Genomic DNA, 19,834 nt, shown 5'->3' with positions numbered 1-19,834 from the left:
AAGGAGGTTTTAAGGGTGAAGTGAGATTCAATTTATTAAATGTTGTAAGGTTGCAGCAAGTGTCATTAATTAAATTAAAGTCTGAAAATATTTTATTTATTTTAATTGTAAGGTTGGTTGTACCAATGAGTTTTGTGTTTTTGCAATAACCATTGCATCTTGGTTTTAGAGTTATTATCCCTGTGCCAAGTAGGATAGTATCCAGGTTTTCATTTTCGCAGTCAATGTGTAGTTTTGTTGGTTCAGAATGGGTAAAAACCCATTGGTTGTTTCCAATGTCTTGCCAAATATGGACAGTGCCTGAGATAAAATTAATTTTGCATTCGTTTGGGAGTGAGTGTATGACTTTGGTGATTATTTCCGTTTCACATATCGGCTCATTCAAAATATTAAATTTAGCAACTTCATTACATATATACGAATTCTTAACTATAAGTTTACATTTACTATTTAGATCGTTAAAGGTACAATATTCTGATTTGTCCCTGCTCATGGCAATGTAGGATGCTGAAGGTATGATAAGGGCAAATGAGTTAGGTGTCCTAGCGTTATGTGCTACAGGGATAGGAATGACTTTGTACAGGTTGAAAGGAGAAATTAGGACTAGGGGAATCTTAATTGTGTATACCAACTTATTATCTAAAATGCACGATATTATTTCTGACAGTTTGATTATTATGTGTATATTATACAGCTCTAAATTTACAGGGAATTCCGAGAATTTCGGTAGGTGTTTTACATTGGCAACCAATTCATTATACAGGTCCTTCGGTGTTATAACGGACGGATGTAATGTATTGGTTTTTGCGAATAAGATAGAGTTTACAATATCTTCTAGTTTATAGGATAAACTTAATAAACTTGCTTGGAGCGCACTAAACACTTCTTGCATGGTGGTCTTGATCAGAATTGAATTCGTGATAATAGTCACATTGTTAATGTGTGACGTCAAATTTTCGACAACGTCATTAAGACGTTTTTCGTTCTTGTTAATTTCGATTAGGGTCTCATTAAAGTTAATTATAGCTGTCTTGGAGATAAGAATGTTTTCTTTAACTAAATTTAGTAATTTTTTATCATTGTTTTTTAATTGTTGGATAGCGTTACCATATTTGATTGCATCATCTTCGTCCATGGTACCGAAGATGTGTTTAAAAATGATACCGATACCAGGTATCCATGCTGACCTTTTACTTCTGGATGAAATCAGATGCGATAAAGAATGGTAGTCCCGTGTTAAATCTTCGAGCATGGGAATGAGTGGTTGGAATATATTCTGACATTCAAGACCGGTTAATGTATTACTTTTTGTGCAAAGATGCTGGGATGTATGTAGAACACTATTGATGTTCTCAATGTGGGGTTCTATATATTCTAACTCTATGGGTATAACTACATGTAAATAATCATTAACTAATTTAATTGAACCTATTGGGTTGAAATGAATTCCAGGACTGCTTGTAATCTGCTCGATGTAGCCATCGTGCCTTATGCCTTGACATAATACCGCTGGACTGGAAATATAAATATATATATATATATATGTCTATTTTGTATATATTTTACTTAAATTTAAATTTAAAATATGTAAGTACTAAACTAGGCTTAATATAACAAACTTAACTAACTTAATTTACTGAACTTAACCTAATTAAGTTGTTGCCAACTTTATTTCGTCATAGTGTTGTTTAACATGACGTCGGTTAATTAAAACGGAAAGTGTATGGTTACCGTGGACCTTAATTACTTTATATGGTCCCTTCCATACTGGTGAAAGAGCTTTACGTAGGCGTACGTGGTTCTTTACATAAACCATGTCACCTACTTTGTATTCAACTGGACGGGAATGTCTGTCATAATACTGCTTGGATCTTTCTTTGGATTTCGTGATGTATTCCAGGGCTTTTTCACGTGATAGTTTTAATCGGTGATGAAGCATTTTAATATATTCGTGATAGGTCCCTGATGGATTGGGTTCAAAAAGAGAGTTCGGGAAATAGGGTTTTTGGCCAAATAATAATTCATGTGGAGAGAACTTGGTAGTACAATGGACATTGGTATTGTAAGCTAGGATGGCAGTATAGATATATTTGTGCCAGTCTGATTGGTTTTCATTTACGAAGGATTTAAGGTATTCCTTAATGGTTGAATGGCTCCGCTCAAGAGCGCCTTGAGTTTGGGGATGATAAGGTGAAGACCAAATCTGTTTGATTTTTAGGAATTTACAGGTTTCTTTAAAGAGTTCGGCGGTGAAGTTAGTGCCCTGGTCCGTTAGGATCATTTTGGGCAACCCAAAAAGGGAGATGAAATGAACAAGACATTCTAGACATTCTTCTGCAGTGATGTTAGTAATGGGATAAGCTGTAGAGAATTTGGTCAAATCGTCTTGCAAGGTGAGTATGTACTTCAAGGAGATTCTACCAGCTTCTGGTAGTGGACCCACAATGTCCAGACTGATTCTTTCGAAGGGTGCAGTGGATGTTGACGTGATTTGCATTGGGGCCCTGTTGATCTGGCGTAGTGCCTTGTTGGATTGGCATTGAGTACATTTTCTAACATAGTTCTCTATATCTGACCTCATGTTCTTCCAGCTATACCTTTCTTTAATTCGGTTTAACATTCTTGTAGAACCCACATGACCCGCAATGGGTAGATCGTGATTTTCCCTAAGTATAGTGGGGATTTCACTAGGGGTCGGATATATTAGGGTATTCCTATAAATTTTGATGGTAATGTGAGTGTTATGGAATAGGTAGGCCAGGATGTTATATAGTTTAGTATAGGATAATTTTACGAAAGGGTCTTTGAAATCAGATATTGAAATTTCATTAGGACTCTCAGGTTGTAAGAGCAATTCATTTCGGAGATTTTGTAGAGTTTTATATAACTCAGGATAAGTTATATCGTCGAAGTAGTGCACCTTGGCGAAAAGGAAATAGTAGTGTTTATCGCCTGACTCCAGAGTTATGAATGAATGAAGTGATCTTTCCCTATTTAGGAATTCACTGTTGTCGTTGTTGTTGGCGAGAATTTCTTCGACGTTTGGATTTGTTTCGTCTAGGTCAATTGAAGTAGGAACAATAATTATTTTGGAATCGGAAGATAGCAATTTATTGGCATATTCGTGAATTGTGGTATTATATTTATAATTTTTATTTGACATTGCTTTCAGATAATCAGAATAGGAATCACCGGATGTATTAGCAGGATTTGGTATATTAACAGGTAAATGTCCACGGTTGGGATTAGTAGGATTTAGTAGGGTTTCAGGATTAAACGGAGAGTTTGGAAGGCTGAGATCTAGGTCTAAAGGATTTAGAACGGGCAGGTCGTTTGAAGTAGACGGGTTTAGTACAATTTCAGGGTTATTAACAATATCCCTTTCTGGTTCATGATTCGAAGAAGTGCCAGGGAGATCGAAATCTATATGTTCAAAAGGAATCGGAGATAATGAGCCTAGATCAACACTCAATGGACTCGGAATAAGCTGTTCATCACCCAGCTGTTCTATTGGGTCAGCAATTATATTTAGTGGAGGTAAGTTATCTTCTCCACGAGCATCGTCAGTATTGATTGCATTCACAGGGTTTAGAAAATCAGATGGATATCGAGACAGGGCATCAGCTGCCGAATTGAGTCTACCTTTTCTGTATACTATCTCATATTCATATTCTTCGAGTTTGAGTCTCCATCTTTGGAGTTTGCTGGATGGATCTTTGTGATTAAAAAGCCATTTTAATGGGCGATGGTCAGTTACAATCTGGAATTTACGGCCATATAGATAAGGCCGGAAGGTTTTACAGCCAAATATTATAGCAAGGAGTTCCTTCTCCGTAGTGCTGTAATTACATTCACTTTTATTTAGTGTCCTAGAAGCGTAGGCAATTGGTCTTTCCCTGCCTATGGGACCTTGGGAGAGTACTGAGCCTATTGCGTGATTTGAGGCATCACATGTTAGGATAAATGGCTTTGTAAAGTCTGGATAAATCAAGACAGGAGCAGAGGTGAGTTTAGTTTTTAGCTCATCAAAGGCTACTTGTTGTTGATTTTGCCAATCAAAGGGAGTATCTTTTCTTAGTAAATGAGTCAGTGGTTTGGCAATTTTCGAGAAATCTGGAATAAATCTACGGTAGTATGAAACTAGACCAAGGAAGGATTTTATGTGTTTCGGGGTTTCCGGTCTTGGAAAGTTGGTCACGGCTTCTATCTTTTCAGGATTAGGTTTTACGCCTTGTTCTGTAATTATATGGCCAAGGTAGGCGACTTCTCGCCTCAGGAACTCGCACTTGTCAGGTTGCAACTTAAGGTTGTATTCTCTTAGACGTTGGAAAACACATTGTAGGTTATTTATGGCTTGATCAAGGTCATAACCGTAAAGGACAATGTCATCCAGGTACACAAAACATCGTGTTCCTTGGAGACCGGATAGAGTCGAGTTCATTAATCTCTGGAATGTGGAAGGGGCGTTTTTGAGCCCAAATGGCATACGAGTGAATTGATAGTGACCTTCAGGGACTGAGAAAGCAGTTTTTGCTTTATCTTCTTCTTCTACAAGGATTTGGTGAAAACCAGAGGCGAGATCTAGAGTACTGAAATATTTACTGGAACCAAGTTGGTCAAGAATTTCATTGATTTGAGGTATTGGGTAGGTATCTCCTATGGTCACGTCATTGAGTTGACGATAGTCAATGACAATACGCCATTTTCTTTGACCAGACGAATCTAACTTTTTAGGGACCACCCATATGGGGGCTGACCATGGAGAGTTGGAAGGTTCTATTATTCCCTGAGATAGCATTTGGTCAACTTGTTTCTTTACTTCAGCTTTGTGGATTTCAGGAAATCGATAGGATTTGGCATGAATTGGATTCTGAGATGTGGTTTTTATAGAATGCTTTAGTGCATTAGTGTATGTTAACTTCTCACTTGGAAGGTGGAAGATGTCGGAGTACTCGGAACAGAGATTGTATAGAGCATTTACTTCTTCTGAATTTAAATGCGACGTTCTGAGTTGGTTCAGAACTTCCTGGGTACGGCGGTAAGAATCTTGATATTGGATATTATTAACGGGATGCAAATGAGGTTGTTGATCAGGACATGTTTGGAGTTCTTCTACTGGACTCAGAGTAAAATTTAAGTTGGAATTTACGGATATAGACGATTCTGATGTATTAACTACAGTCAAGTTTATTCTATTATTCTTTTTGACCTTGACTAGGCAATTGGCTACCAGGAGATCCTTGACCAGTTTTTGGTCTTGTATAATACCTTCTTTTATTTCTGGATTTGAGACAGAGCATTCGATGACCATTTCAGATCTTGGAGGGATGTTATATACAGGTTCGTGGAATAGTAATTTTATATTTACATCATTGATTCTTAGAGTGTTCTTAGTGTAATTAATGTTACATCCAAAAGCGTTTAGCATATCGGTTCCGATTATGCCGTCATAAGGTAAGTCAATTTCTCTTACGACATGGAATTTGTAGCTGATTGGTTTTTGTTTGGAGTCCAGGAGTTGTAATTTTAAATTAAAGTGGCCCATGGTCTTTGTTGACTCTTGACCAGGATCTATTCCTTTTAGGTTAATTGGCTCTCTGATAAGAGTGAGATACGTTTGGATGGAGTCATATTTAATGAGACTAATTGCTGAACCTGAATCAATGAGTAATGAAAGAGGTATATCTGAAACAGAGGATTTGACGAGGACATGAGGGAGCAATATTTTTGCAGGATTAGCAGTAATTTCAAAAACTTTATTACCTTTAACGGCGTCTGACTTTGAATCTTTTACAGGATTGGAATTCTGGGATTTAGAATCGGATTTGGAAGGTCTGAATCCTTCACTTCGAACTTCAGACTGGATTTTCGCTTGCGAGGCGGATACGGAGGGTTTTGTCACGAATGCAGAGGTTGTGTTCACAGATCCAGAAGATTTCTTCACGGACACGGAGGGTTTCGAATCGGATACGGAAGTTTTCTTCACGGATACAGAGGGTTCTAACTCGGATACAGGGGTTTTATTCACAGATACAGAGAGTTTCGACTCGGATACAGAGGTTTTATTCACAGATACAGAGGGTTTCGGCTCGGATACAGAGGTTTTTTTCACAGATACAGAGGGTTTCGACTCGGATACAGAGGTTTTATTCACAGATACAGAGGGTTTCGACTCGGATACAGAGGTTTTTTTCACAGATACAGAGGGTTTCGAGTCGGATACAGAGGTTTTCTTCACGGATACAGAGGTTCTTGACTCGGATACAGAGGTTTCATTTACAGATACAGAGGGTTTCGAGTCGGATACAGAGGTTTTCTTCACGGATACAGAGGTTCCTGATTTGGATACAGAGGGTTTTGACACAGACACGGAGGGTCGTGACACGGACACGGAGGGTCGTGACACAGACACGGAGGGTTTTGACACGGATACAGATGGTTTTGGCACGGATACAGAGGGTCGTGACACAGACACGGAGGGTTTTGACACGGATACGGAGATATTTGTCACGGGTGCAGAGTGTCTCAACACGGATGCATAGGATTTTGACATGGATACAGAGGGTTTGGCATCGATTTTAAATTTTTGGTGTCCCGTACGGCACCAAGACGGGACCTTTATTCGTTTAAATGATTTGGAGAATACTCGTTCTCAGAGCCGGAGTCCACCTCATCACGAGATTCGATATTCTCTTCTTGCGTGAAATTTACACGACTGGGGCCTGGCCTAGAGAATGAGTTGGGATTACGAGCAGGGGCTTGCGCCTGAAAGTTGCGAGAACGGCTATTATTGTATTCTCGTTTCTTGCAATTCAATAAAATGTGACCTTCGGCTTTGCAGTATCGGCAAATTACCGGGGATTTAGCAGGCATGTCATTGGTTTGAGAGTAAGTGGGCCGTTGCGCAAAGTTCGGCCTTGGAAGGGGCGTAAATGAATTTCTAGGTTTATTACCTTTGTTTTCAGCGGGCTGGGACCTCCTATACAGAGTCTGTTGAATACGCTCCTCGGATACAGCTATATTAATGGCTTCGTTCAAGGTTCTTGGAGACCTGCATCTCACTATCGTGGATATGCGAGGGAGTAAACCCATTGTGAAATGATGGAGGGCGAGATCCTCCATGGCTGCAGACCGACCGGCTAACTGAACCGATTCGGCATTAGTTAGTGAAATCTCCGTTAGGAGTTGTGACAGGCAAGTCTCCACCTTAAGCGCGAATTGGCTAACATTCTCGAGCGGGCTTTGCTTGCTCTCCTGTAGGTCTGCTAGCAGGTGTGAGTAATGTTTCCTCTCACAGAATTGTTCCTTAAGGAAATTTTTTAATTGCAACCAGCAGGTGAAATCTTTTATGGAGCAAGCAATTTCCGCCTTCCCTTTTAGCTGACATAGTATGAACTTAAGCAAAATAGGTTTTTGTACATCACTGGCAAGTGAAATAGCATTGTCGCAATTTATGAGGAATGAATTGAGAGTTTCACGGCACCCATCGTATGGTTTCACAAACTTGAATAACACATTTAGTTCCATCTCGATATTTGACTGTTTCACTGTTATCTTCTGTAAGACCGGAGATTGCTCAGCGGATTCTGGGCTCTTGACATCGAAAGGCATATTTGATATGAGGCCAGACGGATTTGTTTATGTTTGAGATAAGACGAGTTCAAATGTATTGTCTTTGAATAACAAGCTCGACTCACATTAATACGTGGGCGGCGATAACGGCGATCAGCGACGCTTGCATTTCGGGGATTGCGGATGCCCCGATGGCTCAGTGGTAGATTCCTCGACAGGACACAGAGGGCACAGAGGTACACAGAGGGACACAGAGGGACACAGAGTAGCACATATGTTACTAACACTGTAATAGTTTCACTTCACGTTTGACACTTTGATATAGTAATTAGTTCACTTTGTCACTGATTTACACAGAGGGTCCAGGGATATTAATTTGTATCCCTTTACGCTGCCACCAATGTTATAAGGGTTCTTTCGAAAATGTTTTTAAAAAAAGATTTATTTAATAACTAAAAGAAATACACTTTAATTAATCAATTAAACTTGAAAAATAAAATAAACTAGGAATAGAACACGGATATTTGGAAGAGTCAAGAGACGTTTACCCTCTTCAGAGGTCTAGCACGGACTGACTGGGAAAGCTACCTTATCCACCGGCGGTCAAGTCAGAGTCGGTCTGTCATCAGCTCTTTTGGGTACAGTTAAGGGGTGTAACAGTTTCGACAAAATAAAGGAACCTGGAAGCGATGTCGAATTATTTTGCGACGTAAGCACTGGCACACCCAGACCTTTCGTTCCCCTATCCTTACGTAAGCAAGTCTTCGACAGCCTTCATGGCTTGAGTCATCCTGGCGCAAACGCTACCGCTAAACTTATTGCACAGCGATTCGTTTGGCCAGCCATCAGGAAGGACTGCCGAGAATGGTCGCGCACGTGTTTGTCTTGCCAGCGCTCCAAGGTACACCGTCATGTGTCAGCACCTTTAGGCACATTCGAATTACCTCGAGCCAGGTTTTCTTTCGTGCATATCGACCTTATTGGTCCACTTCCTTGTTCGAACGGTTTCCGTTATTGCTTAACAGCAGTGGACCGATTTACGAGATGGCCAGAGGTAATTCCTATAGTGGATATCACGGCTGAAACGGTGGCCAAGGCATTCTTATCAGGTTGGATCGCTAGACAAGGCAGTCCGACCTTTGTCGTCACAGATAGGGGGGGGCAATTCCACTCGGAACTATTCAGCTACTTGTCCAAGATAGCTGGATTCAAGCACCGTCAAACCACGGCTTATCACCCCGCCTGCAACGGCCTCGTGGAAAGATTCCATCGCCAGCTAAAAACCGCTATTACATGCCATGCCGATAGTAACTGGACAGAATCATTACCACTAGTGCTATTAGGCATACGAAGTGCCTTTAAAGCCGATCTGCAGTGTTCTTCAGCAGAACTCGTCTATGGAGAGCCTTTAAGACTCCCAGGCGAATTCTTCGACAGTAAAATAAACACTACAACAGACATAACTGACTTTACAGCTAGAATGCGTTCATTTTGTCAACGACTACAACCTTGCCCCGCTTCGCGCCATAATAAAGATAAAACATTTGTTTATAAGGATCTTGCTACTGCTAGTCACGTCTTCAACAGAGAAGACGCGGTAAAAAGTACTTTCCATCCTGCATACTCCGGCCCCCACGAAGTCATCGAAAGAAGCGATAAAGTATTTAAGGTAAGGGTGAAAGGCAAAGAGGTGACAGTTTCAATAGACCGCCTGAAACCGGCTTATATACTGAACACCGATCCGCCGCACACAATACACACTGAAAGTAGTCCTCCAGTCACTGATAACTCAACGGATAACAGCTCGGACTTACCTCGAACAACACGGTCCGGTAGACGCGTTAACTTCCCAGACTTTTATCGTCCGTAAGTACGGCCTCCCGGGGGGAGTGATATGGGGATCTTTCACACACTTTCAAACAAACATACTATCATACATACATACTAAAATTCACATACACAAACTACAAACAAACACACCTTTCATATATAGACCGCAGGTCGCGTGCAGAGCTAGTATGCGCGCCGCCGCCGCTCTGTATGAAATTAACTACATAAACCGGTTCGTGTGACGTCCCGCCTGCACCCGCCTGCGCCCGCGCATCGAATATCGATGCCGACCTAATAAATTGCAACCCGCCAGTCTGTTCCAACGCGCCACTGCGACACCGTGCCCACGCATGTTCAGTGGCCGCACGCCAGACACGCGTTATAATAATTTATTTCTGTTTTTATCGAACCGCGGGCCTTTTGCTATTCTTCAAGTTTGTTGTATATATAGTTACGTTGTAAATAGTATAATATCTTTGTGTGTATACATAAATTCACAAGAAATACAGATCGGTGGTAAGAAGAAGAATACGGGATTTCATTTACCCACACCTCACGCACCACCATAAACTTATAATAAATATAAGATCATAGCAGAAAAATGTTTTAGTCATGTTATTTTTTTTTACTTTCCAACAGGGCCCCTTTGTATGCCCAAGGGCCCCGGCATGGCCTAAGATGGCACTGCCCGCAGCGTTCTAACTTCCAACGGGACTTACTATACGCCTCAGCTGTCCGACCGTCTGTCCGTCCGCCCGGGCCCGCCTGTCAGTCAGCGGGCTGTACCTACCTAAGTACCTAACTAATTTCATGAATCGTAATAAGATAGTTTAAATTTTGTTAGTGTGTATTTGTATTGCCGCTATGTCAACAAATTTTTAAAAAAACGGCGAATTTCAAAATAGCCCCGATGCAAATGAAAAAAAAATTAAAAAGTGCATAGGACCTAATTATAATATCTTGTACGATGGTACGGTACACTTTGTGTGCGACTACGACTCGATCTTGACCGGTTTTTTGCGTGGATTTATATTGGATTATGAATTTAGAAACTCAGTTTTTTCTCTTTTTGTGGTATCCATTTTTTATTCTAGGGGCCATCGACCTTAACCTTTGGAATTAAATTCGTTGATAAGGTTTTTGTATTCCTCATTATTATGAATTTATTGTACTATTTGATATCGCGGTTTTAGCTTTACACATACCTATTAGTCTTTAGTTATTTATGTAAATGGATCTCAATGTTTTTTGCGATAACGTTTTAGACTTAGGTAGGTATATTATACTAACTAGCTTATGCTCGCAAAGTCCACTTGGATTACACAAATTTCAAATCCCTATTTTACCAAGCCTATGTTTTTTTTACCCCTTTAGAGGTTGAATTTTCCAAAATACTTTCTTTGCTGATATCTACCTACGTCATAATAATCTGCATGCCACAGCCCGATCCTAGTTTGAGCTAGATCAATCAGTCAATAAAAAAAATTAAAATAACAATGTTCTAGTTTTAAAATGCTGGGCCTATTGTTGTACCCGTAAACTTGAATAATAAACTATTTTTAATTTAACAAAAAATTAAAAGTGATTTTTTTCGTTACTTTCAAAACAATATACCTAATAGCAGTCTATTTTACATTATTTTAAAATTACAAGTAGATAGGTACAGGTAGGTTCAGCTGAATAATTAATATAGACCGTGAAATTGCGAATTACATATTCATGAAAAATATTTGTGTAGGTGCGTACCGTACCTACTTACTAATAATAATTTTCCACGAGAAGTCTAGATCTACCACGAGATCTACCTTATCTATACATCTTCACAAGTAGGTAGGTACTTGTGAATTTGTAAGATTTTTATTTTATTTTAATTAAGTAGGTACCTAGTTACCTACCTATGATAAGTTATAGATTTTACTTATTTATCATCATCATCATGATCAACCTATCGCCGGCTCACTACAGAGAACGGGTCTCCTCTCACAGTAAGAAGGGTTTGGCCATAGTCTACCACGCTGGCCATGTGCGGATTAGTAGACTTCACACACCTTTGAGAACATTATGGAGAACTCTCAGGCATGCAGGTTTCCTCACGATGTTTTCCTTCACCGTTAAAGCAAGTGATATTAATTACTTAAAACGTACATAACTCTGAAAAGTTAGAGGTGCGTAGCCGGGAATCGAACCCCCGACCTCCGATTGGAAGGCGGACGTCCTAACCACTAGGCTATCACAGCTTATTTATTTTATTCTTATCTAAATAATGAAGAGCATAATTAAGTAAGTATATAGTCCGCGACAGGTTGAGATGGCAATCGGGGTATGAGGCGGGGGGGGGGTTAGTCCAGCACATAGAGAGACAAGTTATACAACTAAAGTTAAAATTAAATTAATTAGAGCTACTATATAGAATAATAGATTGTCGTAGCACCTACCTATCGTCAAGGTCTTTTATTGATCAAATGATTTTCCTACTTCCTGGTTTCCAAGAATCAATCAACGGGCGCATTTTCCTCTAAGTATGTTGAAAAAGCCGGCCAAGTGCGTGGCGGGCCACGCGCAGTACCTATAGGGTTCCGTAGTCACAATTAACCTCGAAAAACAGATATAAAACCTTACTTCGTATGGACAGGGCTATTGAACAAACAAAATGGCACCGACTCAGTAGTGCTTTAGCACCAATGATCAGTGACGTCTGAACGTTGAAATTTTCATTAGGTACAATATTAGATTAATTATTTCCCACTTTTATCAGTTCATTTGACAAATTTTTTGTTCTCCATTTATTTTCGCCAGATGTGTTAAGTTTTCGCGAACATATTTAAACACCGCTCGCTTTAATATTAACCTTTCCCGTTAGCAGTCACCAACTTATTCGTTTTCCGCACGATTTATTATATCCCTTTATAATTGCTTAAGCAATTTAAAAACACTTAACCATTCGTAATAAATAATAATTGTTGAAGAGACATGGCCTCAAAATTATATTAGACTAGAAGATGCCCGCGACTTCGTCCGCGTGGATTTAGGATTTGAAAATCCCGTGGGAACTCTTTGATTTTCCGGGATAAAAAGTAGCCTTTGTCCTTTCCCGGGATGCAAGCTATCACTGTACCAAATTTGGTCAAAATCGGTTGAACGGATGGGCCGTGACAGGCTAACAGACAGACAGACAGACAGACACACTTTCGCATTTATAATATTAAGTATGGATAAGTATTCGTAGAATAATAATTATTTGTTTAGTTTATATGCAATAGCGACAACTTCTTCATTAGCATCAAAGTATTTACTGCGATCACACCTGATGGTGAGTGACGATCCAGTCTAAAGCGAAGTGTCCACTAGCGATAGCCCTTGACTGCAATCTCACCTGGTGGTAAGTGATGATACAGTCTAAGATGCAAGCGGGCTAACCTGGAAGGGGTATGGCAGTTTTAATTAAACCCATGTACCATCCACCAGACCAGAGAAAATTTAAAAATTATAGAATTCCAAGTTTACCCTGCTGGGAATCGATCTACACGACCGCCCACGGCGCTCACCACCGAGCCAGGGAGGTTTAAATATCATTGGGTCAAAGCATACCACGCGACTTTGGAGTTGGGACGTTTTTTTTTAACGCTGGGAAATGCGTTTACGCGTCCCCCCCCTCTTGGAAGCAAGCCAGCTAACCAGCCAGCCAACCAACTGGAGGGAAGGTATGTGGGACTCGCCGGCCGAGAGGCGACCGGAATACCCACTAAAACCCAGCGGCTCTCCTGCGCGTCGCCTGGTGAATGGGTCACGGGAACGCTGAAGCAAACCACCGCGACCCAGTCAGTGACATCCGCCGAGGCGGACTCTCTAGCGGGGGACACGGCTCACGAGGTCCCCACACCGCACGTCCGAGGCGCACCGACCAAGTACGTGCGCCTCCCGACCCGGGGACCCAACGGGCGACAACTGCACACTCCGCGCTCGTCGCCCGCGTCCCATCCTCCGCCTCGTCCGCTACGCCCTCTGCTAGTCAGAGGGACACGCGGAGAAACCTTCCCCCTGCTAGGTAATTAGCCATGGCTAACAATATCCCCGAAGAGAGATTATTAGCCATGTTACCGGGTTGCACCGGCCCGAATAGGTACTACTCTTCCCCTCGGATGCCCGATGCATCCAAAAGGGACCAACATCACCCAGGCACACTGGGAGGTTACCTATCTGGCACCCCAAATTGGAGTTGGGACTAACTAATAGGTACATACTTATCCGCCAACAAGTTTAAATCATAAGCGTCTTCGACGGAGTAAAGGACGGAGCAGGGTAGTACGAGTACCTACTTAGTTTTTTTTCCAAATAACGAGCTGAATTGAGAAATATGAAGGACCTACATCCTTTTTTGGAAGTCGGTTAGAAAAACTTAAAACTAATCATTAATAACAGTGGTTTTTCTTGTATTGCCAAATTAACAAAAAAACTAAATTCTAAAAACCTTACATTAGTTTATAGTGGTTTATAGTTTTTACATTAACATATCGGTGATGCGACCTTGAAGTTTTTTTTACGTATCCCAAAATTGCCCAACGCGTCTAAAGGAGTTTTGATTGCAATTTTTTTTTCTCATTTCAGATGAGTCTACTTACGAGTATACTGGTGTTCGCCGTGTCTGCAGTGTACGCGGACGACGTACTGCAACTTTCCTGCAACCGACCAGTATACTGCGGAAGCAAACTGCTGCACTGCGTGCAAACCGCCGGCATCTTTCAAGACTCCAAGACCTTTGTCGATCTAGAGATGAAAAACAATGAAAATATCACTCTTGCAGCCTTCGACCGCCTCCTGAACAACTCAAGTAACTGCCCCACAAAATTACAACTCACAGAATTTGTAGATGAATATTTCAGCGACATAGGGGAACTAGAAAATTGGACTCCACCCGATTACAATCCCCAACCAGCATTCTTGGCTACCATCAAAGACGAATGTTTCAGGAACTTCGGAAAAGAAATAAACGACATCTATCCAACACTCGGCAGAAAAGTGAAGCCTATCGTCTTCGAGCAACCGGACCGTTTCAGTTTGATCCCTGTCCATAATGGATTTATCATCCCTGGTGGTAGGTTCACGGAACTGTATTATTGGGACACGTATTGGATCATCGAAGGCCTCTTGGTCAGTGGAATGCATGACACCGTCAAAGGAGTTATACAGAACTTAATAGAACTGGTAAAGATAATTGGACATGTGCCTAACGGTAGCAGATGGTACTACCAACAGCGCAGTCAACCACCATTATTGACAGCCATGATGTCACGTTACATTCAAGCCACGAACGATGTCAAATTCTTAAAAGACAATATAAATTATCTTGAAGAAGAATTGCGATATTGGTTGGATGCACAATTGATTACCTTCGACATTGGCGATAAGACTTACACGATGCTCCGGTACTATGCTCCCAGCGCAGGCCCCAGGCCCGAGTCGTATAATGAAGACTACAGCAATGCTCAAAAATTCGATACGGCAGAACGTCAACAACAGTTCTACACCGACATAAAGAGTGCAGCTGAAAGTGGATGGGATTTCTCTTCTCGCTGGTTTATTAATAAAGATGGTGACAACAACGGAACTCTGTTGACTCTCCGCACCAGTCAAATAATTCCCGTTGACCTGAACTCTATATTTGCGAGTGCCCTAAAAAAGATCGCAGATTTCCAAGCTTTGCTGAAAAATCCTCGGAAAGCTGTACATTGGACGTCCCTCGCTAAACAATGGCAGAGTTCTATCAAAGAGGTGCTTTGGAATGATGAGGATGGGATTTGGTACGATTGGGATTTATTGAATGAAAAGCATCGCCAATATTTTTATCCGAGCAACGTTGCGCCTCTTTGGATGGGCGTTGTTGATAAAAAATTTGTGAAACAGAACGCTCCACGAATCTTGGCATGGCTGGTTAACTCTCACGGTCTTGACTTCCCTGGCGGTGTTCCAACGTCGCTTTCTAGATCTGGGGAGCAATGGGACTTCCCTAATGCGTGGCCACCTCTAGTGAGCATAATAGTGAACTCTTTAGAAGCATTGCAAACTAAAGAGTCTTCGAGGAAGGCTCGTGAAGTTGCTGAAACATGGCTCCGAGCATGCCTCAAGGGATTCAATACAACTAAACAAATGTTTGAAAAATATGATGCGGAACTCCCTGGGAAAATAGGCGGTGGAGGAGAATACATCGTTCAGACTGGTTTTGGTTGGTCCAATGGAGTAGTACTAGAGTTCCTTAAGAAATATGGTCGCGTAGTTACCTCGCAAGATGCCTGCTGTTGATGATTATTTGAATGTACTACCGGCTGATACCGCACCATCCTCGGAAAGTGCAGTATCAGAACCCATCGTAACAACAAGAAAATAGAGTAAAAACCTAAGAAGGAACAATATATAATCAGAAGAAAAAAACACGCTTCCATTAATTTATTAAAATTTCAAATATAAAATTCAACTTGACTGAAATATAATAAGAAAAATGCTACGAAAACGCAGCTTTTTCTTATTTAAAATTTTATTAATCTATTTGATGAGTATTTGAAACAATAAAAACCTCTACTTAAATACTAAAAAGTTACCTAAAGTTGTTTTTATTTGGTGAGTACAAAATATAATAGGTACATAATTGGTATTATGTATTTTTATGTGTATTTAAAAGTGCCATTTCAAATTGTTATATTACTAAATTAATCTTAGACAGGTACTCACTTACGGACTTAACTATTTAGTTAGACCTTCTCATGATATGTAGTTAAAAAGAGAATAAGTACTTATTTTTTTAGTTGTTTAAGTGAAGAGTTACCGTATATTTTAGAATGTTAATATATTTTTTAAAGAAAATATTCTGTAGTATTGTTATATACTTACCTTTTGTTTTTACCAGTAGATTGTTGTAAAACTTATTAATGAAAACTACTAGATACGTATCTATGGCGTCTAAAGACCCTAAAGTACCCTTTTTTGGAAGATATTATTAAGCCTCACCTAGATGCGATTTTCAGCTTCATTTCTTTAATTTTACAGCCATACAATAGATACTTATAATATATTACATATATTGTGTACTTAGTAGGTACGATAACTATATGAGACATTAATTTACATATTATTATTTGTATTCAATTATAAAAGGCCTATACAAAGAGATAGCGGTTTTGTAAAGCATTGTCTCTGTCGTTGAGCCCGGTAAAACGTCACATAGATATGAGTGACAGAGACAACGATCTACAAAGCCGAAATCTCATTCTAAATGTCGATGTACATTATTTTCTGCCGAGTACTGTATGTAATCTAACATGTCATTAAATGACGAAACTTCTAATTTCATCATTTTATTAGATGTGTAAAGATCTACGACATACCTACTTTATATTTTTAAACAATATTGTATTATTAGCTTAAATAATTAATATTTATTTATACGTAGGTATAACGTCTAACATTTATTTATTTATTATTTAAATAAATAAATAAATACTTACATACACTTAATTACATACTTCATCATAATGAACTAGATAACCACTACCTCGGTGTAGATAACAAATTAAGAGGATTACCATGTTAAAATCCTATTTACTTATTTTTAAAATATAATATTTAAAATCATTTACTTACCTACCTATCTACTTATTCAATTTGCAAAATAATTTAATTATTTATTTATATATAGTATAAACTAGTACCTACCTACTTAATTCAAATAATAAAAAGGCTGTGTTTAAATGTGGTTTTTTTTCTAGAATTTAATCCTAAGATTTACACAGAGTATCTACCTAGATATTTATTTTGACTTTGCTCAGACCACTTTCAGGCCATCAATTTGGCTCATTTTATAACTCTTCTAGATTATGCTCGCGACTTCGTCCGCGTGGACTACTCAAATTTCAAACCCCTCTTTCACCCCCTTAGGGGTTGAATTTTCAAAAATCCTTTCTTAGCGGATGCCTACGTTATAATAGCTATCTGCATGCCAAATTTCAGCTCGATCCGTCCAGTAGTTTGAGCTGTGCGTTGATAGATCAGTCAGTCAGTCAGTCAGTCAGTCAGTCATTCAGTCAGTCAGTCACCTTTTCCTTTTATATATATAGATTTAGATAAAGTCTGAGCAAAGTTAAGTAGGTACGCTCTATAGATCTCATCAGTCTAACAGCCCTAAAGTCGTGTACCTGATGGTATTTCTAGACTCATGCTTGAACAGTAAATTGGCAATATGTCGCACTACCCTGACTGCACTTCACTCGTAATGAATCTAGAAGGACCATAACAGAACTAATGTCGTTACAAAGGAATTTAAAAAAAATTACCTGCTTAATATTAAGGAAACTGATGTCTAGAATTGCTCGTAAAATGACGAGAGGATTCTCCATAAGTACCCGGCATGTTCTTTGTCAAAGAATAAGTATTAAAGGCCTCCTAGAAATAGGATAAGTATTAAAGTTATAGGACCTTTTTTCATTTAGGGAGCAGGCAAATCCTCATGGATACCTCAGTATTTTGGGCATGCCCGACTTCATTGGGGATGTTGCCCAACGGCCTAGGAACTAAACACATCCTAACCTCCTTCACTCTATCTTTCAGACGTAAGACAAAGTTATAGGACCTAGTAATAAACTAATCTGATTTCTAGCTTCGGCCACATTATGAAAAATAGCAAGTACTACCTCCTTCAGCTCATTATTCAGGAGAAAATAGCCGGCAGAAGACCACCTGGCCAAAGAAGAACATCGTGACGTAAAGAATTTACGCAAATGGTACGGGAAGAGTAGGTACCCAATCTCTTTTCCGCGCAGCAGCGTCCAAGGTGCAGATTAGCCCTAATGGTTGCCAACCTCCGATAGGAGACGGCACTACGAAGAAGATTCCTATCCTAGCTCCATGGAAGTTGAGACCCAGTAATAAAACTCTGCACTGATATAAATCTTTAAGCAAAATGTACAAGCGATGAAGTAACCAATAATAATTTTCAGGCGCTATTAAAAATAAACTTCGAGATCGAAGCGACCGAACTAAAGTTTCTGATATCGATAGAGTGTTCGCAAATTGCAAGCAGCAAGACTGAAACTTTTTAACTGAAAACAAGATAGGAACTGAGGAATTTGCAGCATAGACAGTACAATCCGTTTGTTAGCACATATACAGGGTTACAGGAAAATAGGACACGATCCCGTTAAGGGGTCATTAGCTATCAAACGACCCCTAAAGTGCTTATGCGAAAGTGTATCGTTTTCCAGTTATTCATTTTTTTGTTTTTTCTTGGTAAAGGGGTGTTTGCCACTTTAAAAATAAAAAAAAAGGAACAATGTATTTCATCAGATTTTTTTTTATTTCTCGCTACTACATAAGTACCCTTGTTAATAATAAACAGTTATAAAACAAAAAAATCTTCAAGCATTTTAAAATTACAGCCCAAAAACTGTACAAGTTTTCGATTTTTAAATTTAATACTTTGAATAACTTGCAAATTTTCTGTAAAAATTACTATGGCACTTATCCAGCGGATTATTTTAAAAACATCTACGTTTCGTTGGCTATCCATAAGTATAAAAAGATTACAAAAAAAAATCATAAAATCAAGAAAAAATTACACAACAAAGAGACCAGGTAGAACATTCTAACAAATGCTATTGCCAAAGAATTAAATCAGAATCAATGTAAAAACGAGTTTAATGCAAAATCGTTAAAGATTATTTTTCAATGAGGTCAAAAGGTAATATAAAATCACTCAAGTGCGAGTCGGGCTCGCACACGAAGGGTTCCGTACCATCGTACAAGAAATAACACTTTTTAATTTTTTAAAATTTTTATGGCGGCCATTTTGTAATTTTTAGTATTTGTTGGTATAGCGGCAATAAAAATACACATTCTGTACAAACTTCAAGTCTCTACCTATTAGGGTTAACGAGATACAGTCCACTGACAGACAAACGGACGGCCGGACAGACGGACGGACGGACGAACGAACATGAAATTTTCACAAAATGTGTATTTTTATGGGACCCTCTAACGGGATCGTGTCCTCTTTTCCTGTAACCCTGTATACGCTTCCTTACAAAATTTATAAAGTATAGGTCAAAAATACTCGTAGGTAACAAAAGTATTGAACCTAGGTAGGTTTAGGCACAAACGTGCTTTTGATAAACGAGCACAATATGCGCAAAGATTTTATTTTCGCTATCATGGCGCTTATCAGCACCACGCGTACGAGCGGCGTAACAAATCACGTCAAAGTGTCCACGTAGTTAATTTGTGCAAAGTGATGTGCTGTTGCTAATTTGCATTTTGTGTTTTGCTGGTTGCATTTGTTTTGTAAATGACCCGTATGAGGTCAGGGTTGGCACGTGCATTGAGGCAATCGTTATCGGAATCATGCGTGGCTGGTAGACGCCTAGTCGCGTTCTTTTGTCCAAATGATAGT

The 19,834-nt window shown here is 39.6% G+C and overlaps 1 pseudogene; it reads left to right on the top strand.

Annotated features, from left to right (window-relative positions):
• The window catches only part of LOC117987825 (uncharacterized), a 43,357-nt pseudogene that overhangs the window by 19,299 nt on the left and 4,224 nt on the right, over positions 1-19,834 (top strand).

The sequence above is a fragment of the Maniola hyperantus genome, chromosome 13 (assembly GCF_902806685.2).
Source record: "Maniola hyperantus chromosome 13, iAphHyp1.2, whole genome shotgun sequence".
Lineage (NCBI taxonomy): Eukaryota > Metazoa > Arthropoda > Insecta > Lepidoptera > Nymphalidae > Maniola > Maniola hyperantus.
The sequence above is the reverse complement of the archived record's forward strand: the minus strand, read 5'-3'. Positions and strand labels throughout refer to the sequence as shown.